This window comes from Perca flavescens, chromosome 20 (genome assembly GCF_004354835.1).
Source record: "Perca flavescens isolate YP-PL-M2 chromosome 20, PFLA_1.0, whole genome shotgun sequence".
NCBI classification, from domain to species: Eukaryota; Metazoa; Chordata; class Actinopteri; order Perciformes; family Percidae; genus Perca; species Perca flavescens.
In genome coordinates this window covers 31,323,639-31,335,326 of record NC_041350.1, presented here as the reverse complement: position 1 = coordinate 31,335,326, position 11,688 = coordinate 31,323,639, and the positions used below count along the sequence as shown (strand labels likewise).

The window sequence follows — 11,688 nt, the reverse complement described above, 5'->3', positions numbered from 1 at the left end:
GTCATCTAAGTTAGCGTTACATGCTAAGGTTAACGTTACTCCAAGCTTTCTAGCCTAATGCATCTTGGGCGTAACGTTAGGTTTTAAGTGTAACGTTAACGTTAGTTACATGCCGCTAACTTGACGGTGTGGGCAGACCAACGAGTTCTCCTATGACGCATGTGACCTAATTCTAACTTATCAAAACCGTAATAACAAATAATAGGTTTCACCTTCAATGCTACATGGATGTCATTTTCTTCCATTTAGTAACAAAGTAACTAACTAGCTAACCACACCATGACTTCGCCCGTTAACGTTACTAACGTCAACGTTATCTGCGACTTTTACTTTCGATAAAATTAGCTTTAACATGTTAAGGTTAACGAACGTTAGTTAACGCTAGCTAGTTGTCACTTCCCAGTAACGGTATGTGTAACGTTAGTGGAAAGATAACAGCCTCCTGCCTAATGAAAAAAAGTGTTTACGGTCGAGAAACGAGTAACTTCAACGTATAAATGTCGGTTCACGTTAGCTGTTATGCTAACTGCGCTGTCTCGTTAGCATCGATAGCTAACGTCAGATGCTACACGGCGTTTAATATAGCTATCCTGGATATCCGCGATGTTGTCAGTTAAACAGAGACTTGCACATTGTATTAAATTACAAGATGAATACACACCTTTGTTGTTTATTGTACGTTAAGCCGTATGAGCATGAGGAACAAACTTCCCGCAAAACCACCCGTCAGGAAGTGGCGTCACGACGCTTTGCTATTCTATTGGTCGAGTACGCCGGCATCTTACGCCAGAGAGTCTTCGTAAAGTGAAAGAGATTAAACACTTAGAAATGTTTGTGTTTACTGAACAGGTAAGGAACAAGTCTCTACTCTAATCATATGTATAGTTACATCTTCGACTACAAATATAACGTGACGTAAAAGTCAGTCGTAGAGCAAGTACAAGATAACACTAGCTACATCATACATTATTTGACTGCAGTAATGCCTTTTAAACATGCAAACGTGACTCACTGTTGGGTGTGGATCTTCGTGCAAAATACTCTTGAATTTAGGAGTCCATTCTGTAGATTTTGCGTTGCTCAATCTTTTGCTGTTGACCCGTCCTTCATGCCTCAAGAGTTTTTGATGAATGTGATTGTAGCCTCAGGTTCTTCTCTTTGCTGTGTCAACAGCTGATAAAAAAAGAGAAATATGACGTTAGTGGCATTAATTAGGAAACACTCAGGATGCAGCTATAGTTCCATCTGTGACCTCGGCACTCTGATTCTGACATTACATATAACATTCACAATTTAAACCTTATAGGGAACAATCAACATCATTATTGTGTACCTTAATCATGCATCAGGTTGCGTCTTTATTGTACTCTTCTGATCTCCTAGATGTGGACAGTCTGCCAGCAATAATACAATTACAGATTTGAAACCAATGTTTAACCCGTTTATAGTCCCCCCTCATTAAAAAAATCAATCAAATGATTGTTATTGTTATTAGTGCATTCCTTATTTTAATATGTGAGAAAACCACACACAATGTTTTTTTTTTTCTTCAAATAATTATGTTTTAGTAGACATGGATACAGTTCAATTTTATTTATAGTATCAAATCATAACAACAGTTATCTCAGGACACTTTACAGATAGAGTAGGTCTAGACCCCACTCTATAAAGACCCAACAATTTCAGTAATTCCCCCAAGAAACCTCGGTGTTGAGGAAAACTCCCGTCTAGGGAGAAACCTGGGACAGACCCAGGTTCTTGGTAGGTGGTGTCAGACGGTGCGGTTGGGGGGGGGGGTGATGAACAATGGCAATAACAGTCACAATAAAGATAATGGAGGAATGACCAGAAATAGTAGTTGTAGTAGTTCATGGCATAGCAGGGCACTGCAGGGTGTTACAGGATGTAGCAGGGCGTAGCAGGACGTAGCAGGATGAAGCAGGACGTAGCAGGACGTAGCAGGGCGTAACAGGACGAAGCAGGACGTAGCAGGACGTAGCAGGGCGTAGCAGGACGTAGCAGGGCGTAACAGGATGAAGCAGGGCGTAGCAGGGCGTAGCAGGACGTAGCAGGACGTAGCAGGATGTAGCAGGACGTAGCAGGATGTAGCAGGGCGTAGCAGGACGTAGCAGGACGTAGCAGGGCGTAGCAGGGCGTAGCAGGATGTAGCAGGGCGTAGCAGGACGTAGCAGGGCACTGCTGAGCGTTGCAGGGTGTAACAGGGTATAACAGGGCATAGCATGGCGCGGAGCCGGACCACCAGGACAGCTGCAACCATGATTTAGATGCCACCCTAATCCAAGGAAACATGCTGAGAGAAAAAAAAACGGTTGAATGTGGATTGACAGCCAAATGACATTTTCAACAATCTGCACAATTGGGTTATAATTATCTCTTAGTTTGTCACCATGAGTGACCCATTTCACATTACACATATATTGTTAATATGAAAATACTGAGTGGTGCAGCTTTGAAGTATGAAAATAACAAAAAGTCAGGTTAATTATACGATGTGTTTTAAACAAGATATCACACGTCAAAATTCTGTTTATGCTCCATAGCACTTGCCACACATGCCACTTTGTGCCCTCACGCTTCTGCGAATGACCTGCCTCATTTCAAAGCAGAAAAAAATCCTTGGTTAAAGATATACTTTCCGTTACCATACCTGGCCATCTCTTTGCATATATTCTCTCGAGTCTTGCTGTAAACGCTGAATTTAGATGGGTATGTAAATGTGCAGAGCCTTACCTATTTTGAATTTGTGTCACTTGATACAAACATATTGGGTTTCACTTGCAACCCCATGCTCAACTCATGAATAAGAAATTGATTCTTTAGTGTCTTTTCTTTCCAAGTGATCACAGAGTGGAGAGAGCAGCACTTGACATACATAGAGGGCCGATGGTACAACTGTTTGCACGTCAACTGTTGCATGCATTTATGCTGCCTCTTTATTTCTTTTAGTATTAGGTTACTTCACTGTCGGGGCTCCTGGAGGAGATACTGTATGGTGGTGGTTGACATGTTGAGTTTTCGCCGCTTGAAGTGAACTGAACCTTTTTATAAATTCCACTTTAAAAGCTCCAGGGTGGAGTCCTAAAGCGAGGGGATGACCCACTGCAGTGACAGTGATGAGCAGAGTGATGATGGAGAAGAAAAACAAAACAAGAACCAGAAGAAGAAAGGAGGAAAGCATGTGTCTTTCCCCCCTGATGAACAGATTATATCAGGCTTTGCTGAGCACAGGGACGATGGCAGAAAGGGTAAGCTGCTGTTTAACTCTGTGCCAAGTAGTGCTGAACAATTTGGGAAACAAATCTAATTGCGATTCTGCCAGATATTGCATTTACGATGCAATTTTTTTTGAGCTAGATAGTGCACCTTCTATCATCATGTTAAATAAAGTAATACAAAATAAATGAAACATCCACTAAAAATGGGACATTTTGTCAAACAATCTGTTATATGTAAAATTATTCCAGCATGTATCTTATGAAAATACAGTTAATATAATAATGAAAAGAGGAACAAAAAATGTAAAATGATATGTTACACCAAACATTCAACTAAATAATTCACATTTGATTAATCGCGGTCTTCACGATTACCCAATCGCATTCTTTTAAATCACGATTTTGATTTGAAAACGATTCATCGTTCAGCCCTAGTTCGGTGTATCGAACCATCTGGCTCTAGGTTAACCCTAGAACTATTAATATTACACAATATTGAATTGATATCTATCTCCTCATCTGATTGGCTGAAATAACTAACAAGCACATCTACTAAATACTGATCATCTTTCTAAAGGTGCTGACACACCAACCCGATTATCGTCCGTCGGACAGTCTGGTGAGGTCGCTGACTCGAGTCTGTTTGGTGTGTTCGTGCCGTCGTCAGTCGGAGGAGCCGCCGGCTTTAATTTGTGCTGATTTGCCAGTTTGAAACGGCCAGCGGGCAGTCAGACTCAATGACCAATCTGATTGGTGGAGTGCTAGCCCTTGACTAGTGAATCAGTGCACTTATGTTAAAACACTTACCAGAAATGACGAGTGGGATGAGCGTGACGAACGCCTCTCAAAATCTGACATCTGAAATCTTTCAAACTGACCTTTGTTGATCAAAAAACAGATTCAGCAACTGCATGGCCTATTTCTCGCTTAAAATGTTTTCAGAAACACGTTTCAGTGAACTATTTTCGTAAAATACGAGATCGTATTCCAAACGAGCCACAATTATGGTCGGCTTTGAAATTCGGGAGAAGCCAGACCCACGTGCCCCGCTACGTCCTGCTACGCCCTTCTATGCCCTGCTATGCCCTGCAGTGCCCTGCTACTCCATGAACTACAACAACTACTATTTCTGGTCATTGCTCCATTATCATTATTGTGACTATTATTGCCACTGTTCATCACACCCCCAACCGGCACCGTCAGACACCGCCTACCAAGAGCCTGGGTCTGTCCCAGGTTTCTCCCTTAAAGGAAGTTTTTCCTCGCCACTGTTGCACTAAATGTTTGCTCTTGGGGGAATTACTGGAATTGTTGGGTCTTTGTAAATTATAGAGTGTGGTCTAGACCTACTCTATCTGTAAAGTGTCTTGAGATAACTCTTGTTATGATTTAATACTATAAATAAATTTAATTTAGACAGCTTACCTGGCTCAAAGCTAATAATGGACATGATATATCATTTGTTTATCATGTACACAAACGACACTAAGTACATAGTACAAGCATTTTGTGAGAAAAAAGGCATGAAGAGATCCAAGTATTGAAAAATATTGAAATCTGTGATGCTATAATTTCCCACTTCAGCCCATGTAAAAGGAGAATTCTGGCCAACTTTTACATTAATCTTGATCGCTATAAATATGCATGTACTTTCGATTGAAAAAAACCTGACCCGAATCAGTGCAGGCAACACGGAGTAGATGCAGCACAGGTACGAGCTAAAATGGCAGTGGTCGGGGCAGGTTTTAGAGTGCCTTTGTGTCTCTTAACCAGGTGCGGATTAATGCACAGGCTACGTAGGCTGCAGCCTAGGGGCCTCACGTGTGCAGGGGCCCCGGATTGGCCAGACAATTTATTAATATTATTATACTTTTTTTTTTTTTTTTTTTTTCGGCCCATAAAAGTGTTTCGGCCCATAAAAATTGTTTTTTTTCAATTGACTCTGGGCTGGCCAAAAAACACTTTAGTTAAAAATATCACATAGACTATTTTTTTCCATACACCCCCTACTTTCACAGTGAAATGGACTAGTCCATAACTGTGCGCGGCGCGAAAGATAAACACACAGTGACAGGAGAACTCAAACAGAGACGAAGCAAGACGAGTCTAAACGCGAAAATTAAGTTACCCGAGCGGCTCAAATAAAAGAAAAAAGATGCCGATAAGTATTTGGCAACGCTGGCAAGAATGACAAACTTTCTTTACGACTACTGTTGTGGATACAGACATGATGAAGAACAGTCCAAAGCGATGAACATGCCGCTACAGCAGCAGCTGTGAAGTGGCGCTAGGTGAGGATACCAAGACAATGAAGAGGACAGCATATCTTTAAACAGCACCCTCTTTGGGATTTCTGCCTGCATGCAGTTTCGGGTGTGCATCTGCCAGGCTAGAACAGTGATAGAGATCATGGAGAAGAAACGCAAAGGAGGTGCAGAGAAGCTGCGTGAGAAAAAGAAACGCTGCCAAATGTGTCAAATGGACAGACATGTTTTCGCCAATAGCAGGACCTCCATCAGCTCCTGTGGCCGATGATAGCGGTGCTGGTGTCGGCTACAGTGACATGCACAGTGAGGAGCAGACTCAGGAGGAGAGGGACAGAGATGAGGGAGTGAGGCTACAACCGGCTGCGGTAAACACAACTCCCCTTAAAATACTTAACCCCTTGATTAAACTGAGCCAAAAAAGTGGTGGACAAACTGTTGATGATAACACTACAACAATAAAAGAAATAGGCATGCTATACTGTATCATTGCATTAGTTTGGCTAAGTGCGCGGGTATCTGAGTGTTGACTGATCATTTTCTCACCGTTTTATTATTAATAGGCTATATTAGCCTGCCTTTCATTCAACAAAGTAGCCTACATCTTAATAATAAGCAAAACACCACCTTAAGGTTCATCAAACTTTAAACTTGTGCTTGTGCATTTGTGTCCTTAAAGTAGCCTAGATAAACGTTGCACATCATGCAAGCTTTCTTAATGAGAATTGTAGCTTTTCTATCTGTATTGGCAGACAAAAACTCATAATAGACCTCTTGAAATTAAAGCACAGGGCCTCTTCAGTCATGAAATGGTTATATATATATAAAATATATATATAGCTTGTTTTATGATTCATGAGGAGTATACCGTTTTATTGTATTAATAAATGGCACTTTTTTGAAGCATTTAATATCTCAACTCTCACTGATTCTTGCTTACTCATTACATGGCGTTAGTATTTTTAAGGAGTAGGAGTTGCTATACATATTCAGGGGAGAGCAAGGACGGATGGTATTTGTGATCTTCTGTGGTGTGGTCTGGGCCAAAATGCCAGGGCCAATTTTTGGTCCCAGTCTAAAGAAAATTCTAAAGGCGTGATGATTATGCAACAATATGTAGCCTACATGTTGTGCTGCTGTTTCATTATTGTTGTTAATAACATTGTTATGTGCTGCTGCTGCTGTTTTTATTATTTTTATTTGATTCACAGTTTAGTGTATTGCACAGTGGTTTGTGTCTCAGTATTGATCAGTGGTGCAATGTAACTAAGAAGGCTACATGTACTCTAGTACTGTACTTGAGTCCAAATGTTGAAGTACTTGTACTTTACTCAAGTCTTTTCATGCCACTTTCTACTTCTACTCTGCTACATTTCAGAGATAAATCTAATACTTTTTACTCCACTACATTCGACAATAAATTTGTTTGGTTTGTTTAAAAAAATGAGGATTTTTCGACATTCAGTACTTTCACTTTTAATATTTCAAGTACATTTTCCTGATGATACTTACATACTTTTACTTAAGTAACATTTTCAATGCAGGACAGTATGGTATTAGTACTTTTACTTTAGTAAAAAGATCTGAATACTTCTTCCACCACTGGTAGTGATGTTGTAATTTTGCCTGAGTAAAGCTGGGTATTCTGCCCTGATGCAGATGCTGTACCTGTTGGTTTATAAAGATAAAAGTGATTACCAGCTTGCTGTTGAACTGTGAATCCAGGGAATTCTGCTGCTTTGCTGTTTAGTTACATTTCCATTGTAAATGTTTTGGTGCTGTGGTGGCAGAGGATAATATCTGGTATTCTTTCCACTTACATCTCTGTTAATGTTAGTTTTATGATGTAGTTTTCTTATTTTACCTATGTGGTGTGGTGGTAATTGGTGTGTGTGTGTGTGTGTGTGTGTGTGTGTGTGTGTGTGTCTAAATACATTTCTCCAGTAAAGTGCAATGATTAAGGTAGGGGGGGCTCACATAAAGAGCAGCCTAGGGGCCCCTGACCACCTTAATCCGCCCCTGCTCTTAACAGACACGAAATGCAATTAAAATGTCTGTACATGAACAGGGCCCTTACGTGACAACAAGATGCTTTTTCAACTCAGACATTGTTTAAATTCACCTACCCTGTCTCGATCCTGCCGGTAGGTAGCTCGCCCTGTTAGCTGTTAGCTGCTAGCTGTTAGCTGGTAGCTGCTGTCTGTGATAATTATCACGCAGCAGTTCCGTGTGTATTTGTAACTCATCCATTTTGTGTGTGATCGATCTGGTGTTGGTGAATAGGAGGCTTGGCAGTGTCGATCGGTGTGGTAGTTCCCTTAGCCGTGCTAGCAGGCCCGACCAGCATCCTTCTGTGCGATCTGCACACTGTTTTTCCTGCTACACCGGGATGTCAGCGCGAGACTACAGCTAGCCTTCTCTAACGCTATCACTGTACAAGCCACAGACATCATTTGGCCCGTTTCCATGTAGTTACATGATACATGATATGGTCATAACCACTACAGTGCTCAATTACCAATTTTTGAGGGGGAATAAACTTCAAGTTTTCGTCACGAAGGGATGACCTGTCCTCTGGAGGACATAGCCAGCCCACCGGGCGCTCACTGGATTGTTTTCGGGAGCGGGAGGCGACGAAGGCGGGGAGAAATCAGAAGCAAGGATGCCCGGTTGGGCCTACTAGCGCGGCTAAGGGAACTACCACACAAATCGACACTGCCAAGCCTCCTATTCTCCAACACCAGATCGATCACACACAAAATGGATGAGTTACAAATACACACGGAACTGCTGCGTGATAATTGTCACAGACGGCAGCTAGCAGCTAGCAGCTAACAGGGCGAGCTACCTGCCGGCAGGATCGAGACAGGGTAGGTGAATTTAAACAATGTCTGAGTTGAAAACGCATCTTGTTGTCACATAAGGGCCCTGTTCATGTTGCACAGACATTTTAATTGCATTATGTGTCTGTTAAGAGGCACAAAGGCACTCTTTATCTTATTCCCCCAAAACTGCCGTTTTAGCTCAGTGGAAGCTCGTAGTACACGTAGCTGCAGCTACTCTGTGTTGCCTGCACCGATTTGAGTCGGGTTTTTTTCAATCGAAAATACACGCATAGTTATAGCGATCAAGATTAACGTAAAAATTGGCCGTAATTCTCCTTTAAGGGGAGACACTACAGGTGAATTGATGAGCTTTCAATTTTGAGATCCCCACCCCCCGCCTACTTGCAAACGTCTGAAGAAAAAAAAAAGCTTACTGGCTGGTAGCATGCCGCCAAAAACACATTAACATTAGCCTACCGGTTGCCTGGAAGTTGACTTTCCCATGGCCACTTTTGTTGCAAACTATATTTCTGACATCTAGTGGCTCTTATTGTAGCATTGCTGTCAGTGTTGAAAAAGAAAATGTTTAAATCAACAATTGAATCGAATTGTGCCCTTAAAATCAAAAGTCAAATCAAATCATGGATTTGGAGAATTGCGGCACCCATAACATTAACTTGCATTAATAAATACAAAATACTCTGATCTACTGTTCATTTAATCCTTTAATGTACTGCAGCCTATAATTTCAACACAGATAAAATCGATCGTCCAGGCCTTAATTTATCTTTGTTTTATCTTCCCTAAAATGTATTAAACTGAAAAGGTTTCAAATGTAATCCAGCTTTTGAAGGATACACAAGGATCAAAAATGTTTAAGTGTTTCCATCATAAAATCCTCTGTAGTCTCTCGCATCTGGAATTTCCCATCCCATAAGGCTGTGGTTGATAAACTGAGATGCCTGATTGGTTGATTTATTGTTCAGACAGACATTCATGTCCTTCTCACTTCACACACACACACACACACACACACACAGAGAACAGCACAGTTTACCGTATGGCATTTCTTAGCCCCTTAAGCACTTTTGAATGGTTGCTGGTGGCTCACTGGGATGCAGAGACATTAAAGCAGCGAATGACTGTATTCTTCTATTTTAGTTGACAGCTGCCTCACCTTGACAGAGGTAATGGTGGCGTACCAGCAGAGCTGCAGCAGACACCAGGTCCAACCCAGGGAGCACATCCTGCAGCAGCTCCAGGTACACAGCTTCACACATCACTGTTAGTCTCTGTACACGTCAGTCAAACAGCACGAGGCCAGTCTTTTTGTTGGGTGCACTGTTAAAGGTTGAGTTCCTGTGGGTGGTGCTGTTTTCAGTGGCTATCACTGCTCATTCTGCAACGCCCTAGTTAATGTATTTCCCAAAATTGTTCCAAACTGTGTATCGCTGAGGTAGTACGGTAATTGCAGGGTAATATTTTAACTACATCACGTGGACAAGATCTAGAGACCTTTACAAAAAAAATAGTACTGCTGTATATAGTTTGTACTACAAGACTTCAGACTGTTGTCATGATGACGTGGGGGTGCACAGCTTACATAACTGACCTCAGACAAGGTGTAGTCCAGGGGTTGGCAATCTTTTTAATATGAAGTGCCATTTTAAAATGTTCTTGTTAAAGGGGTGATAGAATGCAAAACTGATTTTACCCTGTCATAGTTGAATAACGACAGTTTGGTGAGTAAATAGGACATACATAGAAGCTCAAAGTCCCACTGACACCCCTTTACTATGAAAATCTCATATTTTGAAACTGCCGCTGAAAACGGGCAAATCTCAACAAAGCTGGAAGTTGACGTCAACCTCCCAAAAACCGGAACCTTTGTCAGCCCATGGGTGTATTAAGAGAACGGTCCTGCCCCAAAATGTACATAGGCTACACAACTGACCTGAGATCAGGTAGTCTTCTGAATCTAGCTAGGTCACGCATCTCTGCTATTCCATTACAAAATTCACTTCTGAAACTTTTTTATGCGAGAAATCAACTATGTAAAGCTCAAATATGGGCCGCTTTACGAAAATGGATGGCTAATTGCAAATTTTGTCCGACTGTGTGTCGGAGTTCAGCGCCGGTGATGCCTGTGTTGCTGCCTCGCCGCCTGGCCTGCGTTCCTTCACACACCCCGGCCTGCTATGAGGTACTTGGAGCTCCGTCACGACTGGCAGCCCACAGCACTCCATACCCGCGCAAAGTCACTGTCTCTTGGGATAATGGACAACTAAATGCCCCTGCCCTGACAGAGCTCCAGGGCCTGCAGCTCCCCTCTTCCTGCTAGCTAAATGCCCGGTGTATGTGAGTGAGAGCGCGGTCAGCGAGCTTGTTGCGCCAGCAATCTCTTACCACAGGTTCCAGTTAATCTTATAATGTGTGTAATTATAATGTTTTGAGTTATTTAAACAAACGATTGGGGAAATAAACGCCGCTTGTCCGCGAGTCTCATTGATAGAGCCTGCGGCTGGATGTAGCTCTATCAATGAGAGCTAGCCTCCTCTTAGAATTCCTCTGAAATTCACAAATATTCATTAACTTGAAATCGGACACCGTTGTTAGCTTTATAAAACATTTAGTTAGATGTTGTATAAGTGGCGTGACGAAATTCAAACTGTAAATATACTCGAATTACGACCAAAAATGAAGCTAACTAGCCGCAATCTGTACACATAGGATTGTAGGGACAGTCGCAGCTAACGAAACCCTTACAGCTCACAAATATTCATTAACTTGAAATCGGACACCGTTGTTAGCTTTATAAGACATTTAGTTAGATGTTGAGTAAGTGGTGTGACAAAATTCAAACTGTAAATATACTCAAATTACGACCAAAAATGAAGCTAACTATCCGTGATTTGTAGCTACACATAGATAGGATTGAAGGGACAGTCGCAGCTAACAAAACACCTAGCTAAACTTCACAAATATTAATTAACTTGAAATCGGACACCGTTGTTAGCTTTATAAGACATTTAGGTATATGTTGTATAGCTAAGTGGCGTGACATTGTGTGTAACATGTAGTAAGAGATTGCTGGTGTAACAAGCTCGCTGACCGCGCTCTCACACACGGGCCATTTAGCTAGCAGGAAGAGGGGAGTTGCAGGCCCCTGGAGCTCTGTCAGGGCTGCCAGCCTAACGGAGCTCACAGCAGGCCGGGGTCTGTGAAGGAAGGCAGGCCGGGCGGCGAGGCAGCAGCACCACCGCTGAAGTCCGACAAACAGTCTTACCATATTTGCAATTAGCCATCAATTTTCGTAAAACGGCCCATATTTGAGCTTTATATAGTTGATTTCTCACATAAAAA

At 42.0% G+C, this 11,688-nt stretch overlaps 1 protein-coding gene and 1 long non-coding RNA gene across 3 annotated transcripts in view; one reads left to right on the top strand and one right to left on the bottom strand.

Moving 5' to 3' along the window:
- Positions 1-1,173, bottom strand: part of vrk1 (VRK serine/threonine kinase 1) — a 23,928-nt gene extending 22,755 nt beyond the window's left edge. The window contains exon 1 of one of the 2 annotated variants that reach the window (XM_028566716.1): positions 1,013-1,173. The gene's annotated coding sequence lies outside the window, so the exon portion shown is untranslated. Of the gene's footprint in view, positions 1-661; positions 788-1,012 lie in introns of those variants that run through there. The other variant, XM_028566715.1, reaches the window with a different exon arrangement.
- On the top strand, positions 774-9,582 carry LOC114547378 (uncharacterized). The gene is made up of 3 exons (XR_003691148.1): positions 774-849; positions 3,085-3,266; positions 9,487-9,582. It is a non-coding gene; the product is annotated as an uncharacterized LOC114547378 (long non-coding RNA).
- The last annotated feature ends 2,106 nt before the right edge of the window (positions 9,583-11,688 follow it).